Source organism: Macaca nemestrina, chromosome 14 (assembly GCF_043159975.1).
Source record: "Macaca nemestrina isolate mMacNem1 chromosome 14, mMacNem.hap1, whole genome shotgun sequence".
Taxonomy (NCBI): domain Eukaryota; kingdom Metazoa; phylum Chordata; class Mammalia; order Primates; family Cercopithecidae; genus Macaca; species Macaca nemestrina.
This window is the reverse complement of record NC_092138.1, coordinates 112,472,023-112,486,521: the sequence shown is the minus strand read 5'-3', so window position 1 is coordinate 112,486,521 and position 14,499 is coordinate 112,472,023. Positions and strand designations below refer to the sequence as shown.

The 14,499-nt window shown below is 49.6% G+C and overlaps 1 protein-coding gene across 4 annotated transcripts in view; it reads right to left on the bottom strand.

The window, feature by feature from the left end:
* LOC105464051 (proline rich coiled-coil 2B) overlaps positions 1-14,499 on the bottom strand; it is a 133,393-nt gene that overhangs the window by 115,892 nt on the left and 3,002 nt on the right. The window contains exon 1 of one of the 4 annotated variants that reach the window (XM_071078469.1): positions 12,123-12,203. The exons of 1 other annotated variant lie outside the window; for it this stretch is intronic. The gene's annotated coding sequence lies outside the window, so the exon portion shown is untranslated. Of the gene's footprint in view, positions 1-12,066; positions 12,204-14,499 lie in introns of those variants that run through there. 2 more of the 4 variants (XM_011711674.3, XM_071078460.1) reach the window with 2 other exon arrangements.

Sequence of the window (14,499 nt, the reverse complement as noted above, 5' to 3'; positions counted from 1 at the left end):
GCAATGGCGCGATCTCAGCTCACTGCCACCTCCGCCTCCCAGGTTCAAGTGATTCTCCTGCCTCAGCCTCCCAAGTAGCTGGGATTACAGGCATGTGCCACCACCCCTGGATAATTTTGTTTTTATTTTGAGACGGAGTCTTGCTCTGTCACCCAGACTAGAGTGCAGTGGCATGATGTCAGCTTTCTGCAACCTCTGCCTCCTGTTCAAGCGACTCCCCTCCTCAGGCTCCCGAGTAGCTAGGATTACAGGCACATGCCACCGTGCCTGGCTATTCTTTTTTTGTTTTAAGATGGAGTTTTGCTCTTGTAGCCCAGGCTGTCGCACCCAGTGCAATGGTGCAATCTCAGCTCACTGCAACCTCCGCTTCTGGGTTCAAACGATTCTCCTGCCTCAGCCTCCCAAGCAGCTGGGATTATAGGCATGCACCACCATGACCGGCTAATTTTGTATATTTAGGTCAGGCTGGTCTCGAACTCCCGACCTCAGGTGATCTCACCCACTTCAGCCTCCCAAAGTGCTGGGGTTACAGGCGTGAGCCCCACGCACAGCCTTGCTTTTTGTGTTCTTAGTGGAGATAGGGTTTCACCATTTTGGCCAGGCTGGTCTCGAACTCCTGACCTCATGTGATCCACCCGCCTCAGTCTCCCGAAGTGCTGAGATTACAGGCATGAGCCACCGTGCCCGGCTGTTTTCTTTTAAATATTAGGAAACTTACTGGTGTAGCTCATGCCTGTAATCCCAGCTACTCCGGAGGCTGAGGCAGGAGAATCACTTGAACCCGGGAGGCGGAGGTTGCAGTGAGCCAAGATCACACCACCGCACTCCAGCCTGGGTGACAAGAGCAAAATCCCATCTCAAAAAAATAAATAAAATTAAAGGAAACAAAACACAACCCAACAGTTGCTCATTGGTTCATGCCCACTCTCTCCAGCCTTGCTCTCCTGGGTTCGCTCATTCCTTACTTCCTGTCCATCTTCCAGCTCTGGTTCCACTTCTGTTACAGCCAGTGTGAAAATGTCTCCTTTGACTGGGCACGGTGGCTCATGGCTGTAATCCCAGCACTTTGGGAGGCTAAGGTGGGTGGATCACTTGAGGTCAGGAGTTCAAGACTAGACTGATCAGCATGGTGAAACCCTGTCTCTACTAAAAAAGTACAAAATTAGGTCAGGCACGGTGGATCACGCCTGTAATCCCAGCACTTTGGGAGGCCAAGGCGGGCGGATCACAAGGTTAAGAGTTCAAGACCAGGCCGGGCGCGGTGGCTCACACCTGTAATCACAGCACTTTGGGAGGCCGAGGCGGGCGGATCACAAGGTCAGGAGATGGAGACCATGGTGAAACCCTGTCTCTATTAAAAATACAAAAAATTAGCCGGGCGCGGTGGCGGGCGCCTGTAGTCTCAGCTACTCAGGACGCTGAGGCTGGAGAATGGCATGAACCCGGGAAGCGGAGCTTGCAGTGAGCCGAGATCGCGCCACTGCACTCCAGCCTGGGGGACAGAGCGAGACTCCGTCTCAAAAAAAAAAAAAAAAAAAAAAAAGTTCAAGACCAGCCTGGCCAAGATGGTGAAACCCCGTGTCCACCAAAAATACAAAAATTAGGCCGGGCGCAGTGGCTCACACTTGTAATCCTAGCACTTTAGGAGGCCGAGGTGGGCGGATCACTTGAGGTCAGGAGTTTGAAACAAGCTTGGCCATGATGGTGAAACCCCGTCTCTACTAAAAATACAAAAAATTAGCTGGGCATGGTGGTACGTGCCTGTAATCCCAGCTACTTGAGAGGCTGCAGCAGGAGAATCACTTGAACCTGGGAGACGGAGGTTGCAGCGAGCCAAGATCGTGCCACCACACTCAAGCCTGGGTGACAGAGCGAGACTCCATCTCAAATAAAACAAATAAATAAATACATACATACATACGAAAATTAGCCAGCCATGGTGGCAGCTGCCTGTAATCCCAGCTACTCAGGAGGCTGAGGCATGAGAATCGCTTGAGCACAGAAGGCAGACAGAGGATGCAGTGAGTTGAGATCGCACCACTACACTCCAGCCTGAGCCAACAGAGCAATAGTCTGTCTCAACAAACAAACAAGCAAGCAAACATAGCCAGGCAGAGTGGTGGGTGCCTGTAGTCCCAGCTACTCAGGGGCTGAGGTGGGAGGATGAGCTGAGCCCAGGAGGCAGAGGTTCCAAGGAGCCATGACTGTGCCACTGGACTCCAACCTGGGCGACAGAGCAAGACCTGTCGCGGAAAAGAGCGCAGTGGCTCACACCTGTAATCCCAGCACTTTGGGAGGCCGAGGAGGGCAGATCACAAGCTCAGAAGATTGAGACCATCCCAGCTAACACAGTGAAACCCCATCTGTACTAAAAATACAAAAAAACAGCCGGGTATGGTAGCGGGCGCCTGTAGTTCCAGCTATTCAGGAGGCTGAGGCAGGAGAATCATTTGAACCTGTGAGGCGGAGGTTTCAGTAAGCCGAGATCGAGCCCCTGCACTCCAGCCTGGGCGGCAGGGCGAGACTCTATCTCAAAAAAAGAAAAAAAAGAAAAGAAACCAAAACAAGCAAACCAAAACCCTACAACAATGAAGACTGATTTCGTGAGCTCTCACTACCTGCCAGACACAGCCTAAGCTGGGCCTGAAAGTCTTGGGGCCTGGCTCTTACGTGTTCTAGTGCTTCCTCCTTCCTGAGAAAGGGTAGGAGGATAACAGGGATTTGGCCACAGCTAACTTGTAATATGATCCGATCCAGGAATGTGAGGCCTCCAGCTGGTTCAGTCATGAGCTGTTCCAGGATTCTTGGACTGGCCGCTTTCAAATGCTCTGCACCTGTTCTCCACAGTGCAGTTGTACTAACGAGACACAGCATGAGTTCCCATGTTCAGTTTAGAAAGTGGAGTCCTCTAAACTCAAGGGGAAAAATGAACAATATTCCAGGGGGAAATGGATTCCTGCTGGAGAGCTGGAGGAGGTCTTGGCGCAGGTGCTTTTGAGGGCAGGACTTGAAGGAAGAGCAGAGTTTAGTCAGAGGAGACGGTAGAGGAACATTCCAGATGGAGGGACCAGCATGAACAAAAGGCTAGAGGGTGGAGTGTCTGAGCACCAGGAGTACACCCCACACTCTCTGGTGGCCACTGGAGATGTGGCCCCACCTGAGGGAAGGTGCACTCCTACAGGAATGGGGGGCCTGGCTGGGTGCGGTGGCTCACGCCTGTCATCCCAGCACTTTGGGAAGCTGAGGTGGGCGGATTACTTGAGGTCAGGAGTTCGAGAACAGCCTGGCCAATATGGTGAAACCCTGTCTCTACTAAAAGTACAAAAATTAGCCGGGCATGGTGGTGCACGCCTATAATCCCAGCTACTTGGGAGGCTGAGGCAAGAGACTCGCTTGAGCTTGGGAGGTGAAGGTTGCTGTGAGCCAAGATCACACCACTGCACTCCAGCCTGGGCAACAGGCAACAGAGCAAGACTGTCTCCAAAAAAAAAAAAAAAAAAGGAATGGGGGCCTGGAGCTAAAAATACAACACTTGGTCTGGACCAGCAGCAGGGGGCCCCTGCGTAGACCCAGCAGCTCACAGCAGGGACGGACATCTGAGCCTCAGCAGTGGACACACATACAGGCTAAAAGCAAGTCTCCTCTGAGGGGCTCAGCGATACAGGGGCTCCCTGGGACCCCTGGCACCCTCTCTTCAAACCACAGCCAGTCCTTAAAATGTTGCCCTCCATTTCCCACCAGACACTGGAGGAAGAGAGGAGGCAAAGACCAGAGACTGGGGAATAAAAGAAAAAACAAGGGTAAGATTTACAACTTGGAAACTCTGGTTGGGCTTGGTGGCTCACGTCTGTAATCCTAGCACTTTGGGAGGCAGAGGAGGGTGGATCGCCTGAAGTCAGGAGTTTGAGACCATCCTGACCAACATAGTGAAACCCCGTCTCTACTGAAAATACAAAAATTAGCCAGGCGTAGTGGTGGATGCCTGTAATCCCAGCTACTTGGGCAGGAGAATTGCTTGAACCAAGGAGGCAGAGGATGCAGTGAGCCGAGATGGCACCACTGCACTCCAGCCTGAGGGACAGACCAAGACTCCGTTTCCAAAACTAAATAAATAAATAAATTGGAAACTCTGGGAGGCCAAGGCAGGGAGATCACTTGAGGCCAGGAGTTCAAGACCAGCCTGGCCCACATGGTGAAACCCGGTCTCTACTAAAAGTACAAAAATTAGCCAGGCGTGATGGCACGTGCCTGTAGTCGCAGTGACACAGGAGGCTGAGGCACAAGAATCGCTTGAACCTGGGAAGCAGAGGTTGCAGTGAGCCGAGATCATGCAACTGCACTCCAGCCTGGGCGACAGAGCGAAACTGTCCCCCCAAAAAAATAATAAAAATAACAAATATAAAAAAAGAACTGGCCGGGCGCGGTGGCTCACGCCTGTAATCCCAGCACTTTGGGAGGCTGAGGCAGGCAGATCACAAGGTCAGGAGATTGAGACCATCCTGGCTAACATGGTAAAACCCTGTCTCTACTAAAAATACACAAAATTGGCCAGGCGTGGTGCTGAGCGCCTGTAGTCCCAGCTACTCGGGAGGCTGAGGCAGGAGAATGGCGTGAACCCGGGAGGCGGAGGTTGCAGTGAGCCAAGATCGCGCCATTGCACTCCAGCCTGGGCGACAGAGCAAGACTCCGTCTCAAAAAAAAAAAAAAAAAAAAAAAAAAAGAACTAAAACTTGGAAACTCTGGCTGAGTATAAGCAATGAAGAACTATTGAAGGGTTGAGTTTGGGGAAGGAAAGGAAAAGAAAAAAGAGGCAGCTCTCGAAGGAGCCTCCCAAATAAAGAACAGGAATGGCCAAGTATCAGGAAGCCATCCCACCTGCTCCCCTTCTGTGCCCATGGCGGCATTCCCAAACCACAGTCCTCTTCCTGCTCAACCGCTTCAGAATATTCCTCAACATGGAGACCCAGGAAGACACAGCAACTAGTGAAGCTGACATGTGAGGTAGAGGTGGTAGGATAAGGGTAGGATGAAGAAGGGTCATTGGTAGCAGAATTTAGTAATCGAGTCTTGCCCTAGATAGTGTAGGCCGGTATCTCGGAAGTGTAGGCCCTGGAGAAATAGATCTCAAAATCTAACCTGATGTCAAAAAAGTGAGACAAGGACCCACAGAGAGGGAGAAAATATATGTACACCATATGTCTGAGAAGGGTCTAGTTCTCAGAATATACAAATAACTTTTTTTTTTTTTTTTTGAGACAGAATCTCACACTGTCACCCGGGCTGGAGTGCAGTAGGGCGATCTTGGCTCACTGTAACTTCTGCCTCCTGGGTTCAAGCGATTCTCCTGCCTCAGCCTCCAGAGTAGCCAGGATGACAGGCGCCTACCACAACGCCCAGCTAATTTTTTGTATTTTTAGTAGAGATGGGATTTCACCATGTTGGCCAGGCTTGTCTCGAACTCCTGACCTCGTAATTCGCCCACCTCAGCCTCCAAGGTGCTGGGATTACAGGCGTGAGCCACCGCGCCCGGCCTTTTTTTTTTTTTTTTTTTTTTTCTTTTTTGAGATGGAGTTTTTGCTCTGTTTTGCAGGCTGGAGTACAAAGGCACAATCTCAGCTCACTGCAACCTCCGTCTCCCAGGTTCAAGGGATTCTCCTGCCTCAGCCTCCCAAGTAGCTGGGATTACAGGTGTGCACCACCACACCCAGCTAAGTTTTTGTATTTTTAGTAGCGATAAGGTTTCACCATGTTGCCCAGGCTGGTCTCGAAATCCTGAACTTAGGTGATCTGCCCACCTCAGCCTCCCAAAGTGCTAAGATTACAGGTGTGAGCCACTGTGCCCAGCCTAAGAACTCTTTTATTAAGATTTTTATTTATGTTTTAGAGAAAATCTCACTTTGTCACCCAGGCTGGAGTGCTGTGGTGGGATCATAGCTCACTGCAGCCTCCAACTCCTGGGCTCAAGCAGTCCTCCCACCTCAGCCTCCCTAGTAGCTGAGACTACTTGGAGCACCATCTATATAGTCTAAGCACCACCACACCTGACTTAGAATATATAAATAACTCGACCAGGAGCGGTGGCTCATGCCTGTAATCCCAGCGCTTTGAGAGGCGGGTGGATCACAAGGTCAGGAGTTCTGAGACCAGCCTGGCCAATATGGTGAAACCCCGTCTCTACTAAAAATACAAAATTAGCTGGGCATGGTGGCGCACGCCTGTAGTCCCAGCTGCTTGGGAGGCTGAGGCAGGAGAATTGCTCAAACCCAGGAGGCAGAGGTTGCAGTAAGCCGAGATCATACCACTGCACTCCAGCCTGGGCAACAGAGTGAGATTCCATCTCAAATAATAATAATAATATAAACCAGGCCGGGCGTGGTGGCTCAAGCCTGTAATCCCAGCACTTTGGGAGGCCGAGACGGGTGGATCATGACGTCAGGAGATTGAGACCATCCTGGTTAACACGGTGAAACCCCGTCTCTACTAAAAAATACAAAAAACTAGCCGGGCGAGGTGGCGGGCGCCTGTAGTCCCAGCTACTCGGGAGGCTGAGGCAGGAGAATGGCGTGAACCCGGGAGGCGGAGCTTGCAGTGAGCTGAGATCCGGCCACTGCACTGCAGCCTGGGTGACAGAGCGAGACTCCGTCTCAAAAAAAAAAAAAAATATATATATATATACACACACACACACACATATATATGTATGTGTGTGTATATATGTGTATATAGGTATATATGTGTGTATATACATATATATGTGTATATATGTATATGTGTATATATGTGTATATCTGTATATGTGTATATATGTGTGTATATATGCGCGCGCATGTGTGTGTATGTATATATATATATATAAAACTCTTACAACTCAAAAACGAAAAGGCAAACGACCCAATGGAAAAAAAAATGGGCCAAGGACTTGAATAGGTATTTCTTCAAAGAAGATATACACATGGCCAGTAAGCACGTGAAAAGATGCTCAACATCACCAGCCAGCAGGGAAATGCAAATCAAAACCACTATGAGATACAACTTCATACCCACTAGCATGGCCATCATCCAAAAAAATGGAAAATAACAAGTGTTGACAAAGATACGGAGATACTGGAACATTCATACATTGTTGGTAGAAATGTAAAATGGTGCAGCTGCTGTGGAAAAGAGTTTAGTGGTTTCTCAGAATTAAACGCAGAATTCTTGTATGACCCAGAAATTCTACTCCTGGATATATATCCCAACACATTGAAAACAGATGTTCAAACAAAAAAGTATACACGAATGTTCACATCAGCATTATTCACAATAGCCAAAGGCAGAAACAACCCCAAATTCCATCAGCTGATGAATGGATAGACACAAGGAAAGAAGTGCTGACACATGGTACCACACGGATGAAGCTCAAAGACGTTATGCTAAGGGAAAGAAGTCAAACACAAAAGGCTATGTATTGCAAGATTCCCTTTGTACGAAATGTCCATCCTGTATTAGGTTGCAAAAATAATTTTTAAAAAGAGGTCAGGCACGGTGGCTTGAGCCTGTAATCCCAGCACATTGGAAGGCCGAGGTGGCCAGATCACTTGAGGTCAGGAGTTCAAGACCAGCCTGGCCAATATGGTGACACCTTGTCTCTACTAAAAATACAAAAATTAGCCGGGTGTGGTGAGGGGCACCCGTAGTCCCAGCTACTCAGGAGGTTGACACAGGAGAATCACTTGAACATGGGAGGCAGAATTTGCAGTGGGCCAAAAATCACACCACTGTACTTCAGCCTAGGCGACAGAGTAAGACTCTATCTCAATTAAAAAAACAAAAACAGGCCGGGCGCGGTGGCTCAAGCCTGTAATCCCAGCACTTTGGGAGGCCAAGACGGGCGGATCACGAAGTCAGGAGATGGAGACCATCCTGGCTAACATGGTGAAACCCCGTCTCTACTAAAAAAATACAAAAAAACTAGCCGGGCAAGGTGGCGGGCGCCTGTAGTCCCAGCTACTTGGGAGGCTGAGGCAGGAGAATGGTGTGAACCCGGGAGGCGGAGCTTGCAGTGAGCCAAGATCCGGCCACTGCACTCCAGCCTGGGCGACAGAGCGAGACTCCGTCTCAAAAAAAAAAAAAAAAAAAAAAAAAAAAAAACAAAAAAACTAAACCACCCAAAATGCCCAGAATAGGCAAATTCACAGAGACAAAAAGCAAATCACTGATTGCCAGAGACTGAGAAGCAGGGATGGGGAGCGACTGCTTAATTCATATCGAGTTTCCTTTTGGGATGATAAAACAATCTGCAACTAGGGAGAGGTAATGCCTGCACAACACTGTGAATGTATTAAATGTCACTGAAGTGGACACATCAAAGTGGTTAAAACGGTAAATTGTATGTGTATTTTACCACACACCACTAAAAATATTCAAAGCTGGGCTCAGCGGCTCACGCCTGTAATCCTAGCACTTTGGGAGGCCAAGGTGAAGGATCCCTTGAAGGAAAGAGTTCAAGACCAGCCTGGGCAACATAGTGAGAGCCTATGTCCAATTTTAGTATATATGCTGCCGAAGCGAGCACGTGAGAGCCTATCTCTACTGAAATTCTTTTTTATTTAGGCAGGGGCAGTGGCTCACGCCTGTAATCCCAACACTTTGGGAGGCCAAAGTGGGCGGATCACTTGAGGTCAGGAGTTAGAGACCAGCCTGGTCAACATGGTGATAGTTCGTCCCTACTAAAAATACAAAAATTAGCCAGGCATGGTGGTCGGCACCTACAATCCCAACTACTCGGGAGGCGGAAGCAGGAGAATTGCTTGAACCCGCGAGGCAGAGGTTGCAGTGAGTGGAGATTGCACCATTGCATTCCAGCCTGGACGACAAGAGTGAAACTCTGTCTCAAAAAAAAAAAAAAAAATCCTGGCAGGCCCATTCTCACAAAGGCAGGGGGTGCTCCTATGCCACAGGTCTCCAGCCTCCCAGAGGAAGACCATAGCCGGAGGGGGAATGACATGCCATTGGGGGCGAGGTGTGGAATCTAAAATGCACCAATAATAATGAGATAATTGGGCTTCCTTGTACTATGTCCCCACAGGTCAGGTCCCCACCTGCAAAAGTTCCCCAAGGGCTGTGAGCGGCAGCTTTTCCCAGGTGCTCAGCGTCCATCCCAGCCCTGGGAGGGTGAGCTGAACGCTCCTGTGCTCTCTCCCATTCTTTTCAGAGGAGAAATTAACTAGTGAAATACCAGCTACCAGTTGTGCCAGGTCTTCATTAGTGCCTCCAGCAGAGCTCCTTGGCATTTTGGAATACAATCCGCCTTCTACTTGCCTCTCCAGACGTCATTTCTCACCTCCTCCCTTTCTAGACACTCGGCTTTCCCCCAGCTCCAGGCCTTGGTACCCTCTTCTGCCTGGAAGAAACTCTTCCCATTCCCACACAGCCTCCTTGGCACAAGTGAATCCTACTCAACCCTCAGGACTCATCTTGGACATCCTCCTTTAAGAACCCTTCCCTGTGGGTGTCTACCTCCAAACTGCCATCGTGGTACCAGCCCTCTTCTTTTTTTTTTGGAGACGGACTCTCGCTCTGTCACCCAGGCTGGAGTGCATTGGCGCGATCTCCGCTCACTGCAACCTCCATCTCTCGGGTTCAAGCAATTCTCCTGCCTCAGCCTCCCGATTAGCTGGGATTACAGGTGCGTGCCACCACACCTGGCTGATTTTTTTGTATTTTTAGTAGAGACGGGGTTTCACCATGTTGGTCAGGCTGGTCTTGAATTCCTGACCTCAGATGATGATCCGCCTGCCTCAGCCTTCCAAAGTGCTGGGATTACAGATGTGAGCTACCATGCCCAGCCTCTTTTTTTTTTTTTTTTTTTTTTTTTTTTGAGACAGAGTCTCACTCTGTTGCTCAGCCTGGAGTGCAGTGGTGCGATCTCAGCTCACCGCAGCCTCCGCCTCCCGGGTTCAAGTGATTCTCCTGTCTCAGCCTCCCGAGTAGCTGGGATGACAGGTACTCGCCACCATGCACGGCTAATTTCTGTATTTTTGGTAGAGAAGGGGTTTCACCACATTGGCCAGGCTGGTCTTGAACTCCTGACCTCAGGCTGGTCTTGAACACCTCGGGTGATCCGCCTGCCTCAGCCTCCCAAAGTGCTGGGATTACAGACGTGAGCCACCATGCCCAGCCTAATTTCATCCTTAACATCAGTTCTCATTTACAGAGGAGGAGACTGAGTCTCAGAAAGTTTAGGTAAATTTTATAAGGTAAAAGGTGCATGCTTAGAGAACCGACGTGGACAAGTTCCTTCCGACCTCAAAGCCTGTGGCAGACAATGAAATAAGGACAGATAACATGGGGCGCTCCTACCTGCTCTGAGACAACACCCATTCCCTCAACAGCATCATTTATTAAGTGCAGATTATGGATTACACATTAAGCACCTTCATAATAACTCATTCAATCCTCACAAAAACCCTGCCAGACAGCTATTGTTAATGCTTTTTTTTTTTTTTTTTTTTTTTTTTGAGACAGAGTTTTGCTCTGTTGCCCAGGCTAGAGTACAATGGCGCAATCTCAACTCACTGCAACCTTCGCCTCCGGGATTCAAGCAATTTTCCTGCCTCAGCCTCCCGAGTAGCTGGGATTACAGGTGCATGCCACCATGCCCGGCTAATTTTTGTATTTTTAGTAGAGACAGGGTTTCACCATGTTGGTCTGGCTGGTCTCAAACTCCTGACCTGTGATCCACCTGCCTCGGCCTCCCAAAGTGCTGGGATTACAGGCGTGAGCCACAGCGCCCGGCCAATGACCTTATTTTGAAGATGAGGAAATTGCACAGAGAAGTTATGTGACTTGAGGTCACTCAGCATGTATATGGAAGGTACAGGACTCAAACCTGGGTAGTCTGTCTCCCGTCTACCTATACATTAATTGCTCAGCTTCTGCCTCTCCACAAACAATAAACTGAAGTGTTGTGGGGCAGAGTCTCCTAAGAGAGGCAGTGGTACCCTGGGGAAGGTGCAAGCTGGTCCACTGGGATGTGTGCGGGAAATATGATCCTTCAATTTACATTTATCTGTAATCTAAAAAAAAAAATCGGCTGGGCATGGTGGCTCACGCCTGTAATTCCAGCACTTTGGAAGGCCAAGGTGGGCAGATCACCTGAAGTCAGGAGTTCGAGACCAGCCTGGCCAACATGGAGAAAACCCCGTCTCAACTAAAAATACAAAAATTAGCTGGACATGGTGGCACATGCCTCTAATCCCAGCTACTCATGAGGCTGAGGCAGGAGAATCACTTGAACCCGGGAGGCAGAGGTTGCAGTGAGCTGAGATCACGCCACTGCACTCCAGCCTGAGGGATGAAGTGAGACTCTGTCTCAAAAAAAAAAAAAAAAAAAAAAGGAGCGAGGTTAACCTTTACAATATGCATTATACAGACTGACGCCTAGTGGGTTCAATCTGTGTAATACATGTTAGCAAAATTTAATATCGTTCTGACTTTTTTCTTTTTTTAGAATACAGATAAATATAAACAGAAGGCATCACCTGCAACTCTTGGATACGTGAATCAGTGAAGTGTGTTTAGTGGTTTTTTTTTTCGTTTTTTGCTTTTGTTTTTGTTTTGAGACAGAGGCTCGCTCTGTCGCCCAGGCTGGAGTGTAATGGCGTGATCTTGGTTCACTGCAATCTCCACCTCCCAGGTTCAAGTGATTCTCCTGCCTCAGCCTCCCGAGTAGCTGGGATTACAGGCGCCACCACCACACCCAGCTAATTTTGAATTTTGCATTTTTAGCAGAGGTGAGGTTTCCCCATCTTGGTCAGGTTGGTCTCGAACTACTAACCTCGGAAGGTGATCCACCCACCTCGCCTCCCAAAGTGCTGGGATTACAGGCGTGAGCCACCGCACCCAGCCACAGTGTGTTTAGTTTTAACCACACTAACTCACAGTGTGGACGAGTGGTTTTCTTAGGTATTTTTTAAATTGATAATAGTACTTATTTGAGGGGGTACATGTTATTTTGATGCATGCATACAAATGTGTAAAGAACGAATCAAGGTGACTGAAATATCCATTATCTCAAACATTTACCTTTTCTTTGTAGCCGAGCGATCGTAAAAGAGCCACCCAAAAAAACGTCTGCTCACCTGGCGTGGGTGCCGCCTCCACCTTCAGCACCCACCCTCCCTCACGCACGCCCAGAACCGCGGCTGCCCAGAGCGGAAGGCGGGGCCTGTGGCCACACCCCTTCCCTATTCCCCGCCTTCCCTGCGTCTTCCGGAAGCGACTTTGGCTGCATCGTTTTGCGATTGGGCGACCTGCGGGCCATCGGACGGACGTGATTGCATGAAGTAGCTGCCTCTCATCCATTGGCCAGCTCCGACTGGCCGAAATAGCGCCATGGGTTTTGACTAACTTTCACGTCAGCTAGGCTGAGACGCTAGCAGTTGACTCCCGCAGGGTCCTGCCGCGCGCACCCGCGCTCCATGTGTCGGGTAGTGCGAGGCGATCCGAGACAGCGACAGTCCGGCTCGAGGGCGGAAGGCCAGCCTTGGCGGGGTGGTGGCCTCTGTCCCGGGAAAGACCGTCCAAGATGCTGACGGGAGCCTTGGTGGGGGAGATTGAGAGGAAGCCAGACGCCGTGGTCTGTGCACAGGGCCCCCAGTAAGGTCCCCAGCTTGCAGCCGAATTCGGAACCTAGACCTGGAGACTTCTCCGAAAGCAAATGGACACACCCATCAGCGGCAGTACACAAACTTGAGTCTGTCGGGGCAGGTGGCGCTTCCGCAGCAGAGCAGTGATCGGCTTGTAGATGTTTATGAGCAAAGGGAAGAAAAAAATCAAAAAGCTAAGTGCTAAAGGCCGGGCGCATTGGCTCACGCCTGTAACCCAACACTTTGGGAGGCCTAGGCCGGTGGATCACGAGGTCAGGAGTTCGAGACCAGCCTGGCCTACATGGTGAAGCCTCGTCTCTACTAAAAATACAAAAATTAGCCGGGCGTGGTGGCGCACGCCTGTAAACCCACCTACTTGGGAGGCTGAAGCGGGAGAATTGCTTGACCCCGGGAGGCGGAGGTTGCAGTGAGCTGAGATTCCGCCAGTGCACTCCAGCCTGGGCGACAAAGTGAGACTCCGTCTTGGCGGCAGTGGTTGGGGAGGGAAGCTAATTGCTGACAGCGGGGTCTCTCGGTTTACAAACCCATCTCCAGAGCCATGTGGGGGAATTGAGGACATTTGGTCAAAGGAAAAGGATCCAGAACTGTGACCAGCAAAAATTGGTGCATGGCCTCTCATTTCTTTTTTTTTTTTTTTTTTTTTTTTTTGAGACAGTCTCACTCTTGGCTCACCGCAAGCTCCGCCTCCTGGGTTCACGCCATTCTCCTGCCTCAGCCTCCCGAGTAGCTGGGACTGCGGGTGCCCACCACCACGCCCGGATAATTTTTTTGTATTTTTAGTAGAGACGGGGTTTCACCGTGTTAATCAGGATGGTCTCGATCTCCTGACCTGGTGATCCGCCTGCCTCGGCCTCCCAAAGTGCTGGGATTACAGGCGTGAGCCACCGCGCCCGGCCATGGCCTCTCATTTCTGTAGCTTTTGGTCTGTGGGGGAAAAATAACAAAACCCAAAACTCCCTCCTCGAAGGAACCTCTGTGGGAATGAGCATATCTGCAAAGATCATCGTGAAGTTGTTGAAGAAGTTAAATGGAAGACTCGCAAAAAATTCATAACAAAGAGCTAAACGTTTTTCTGGATGAAGGTTTGTTATCTGTGAGGTGTATGAGGCCCAAGAGAGATCCAGTTCACTTGCGGAGAGAAGATTTTTGGAAGGTTTATTCGAATTCTCAGTCATGCTGTGCTTTCTGGTGTGATCGTAAAGCTAGGTGGTGGCAAGAATGGCAATAGCCTGAAAACTGGGCAAAATTTCCATGTTATCAGAAAAATGGGAAAGGATAATGGTAGATCTTATTTCTGATGCCACTTGTTTATATTTAATAAGCTGACACTGACGATCCTGTCTAGTGAAAATCTCTGCAAGCAGTGCCTCTTGGGCTTGTTAAACAAGGGTAACATGCCACCAGAAGTATATAATGATACCAAAAGATGAAGTCCATCAGCCAATCACCTTCGTGATAGTATTTCCAAGGGACCCATGGAAACAGTGAGGCTTATGCATATAAAGAGACACCATATGAGGCAGAAATTAGGTGACTTGAACAGCATTCTGCTTTAGAGTTGTTCTGAAAATACATCCGGCTGGGCGCGGTGGCTCATGCCTGTAATCCGCCCTTTGGGAGGCCAAGGGGGGCGGATCACGAGGTCAGGTGTTTGAGACCAGCCTGACCAACGCGGTAAAACCTTGTCTCTACTAAAAATACAAAAATTAGCCAGGCCTGGTGGCATGCACCGGTAATTCCAGCTAGTCAGAAGGCTGAGGCAGGAGACTCGCTTGAACCTGGGAGGTGGAGGTTGCAGTGAGCAGGGATCATGTCACTGTATTCCAGCCTGGGCGACAGAGCGAGACTC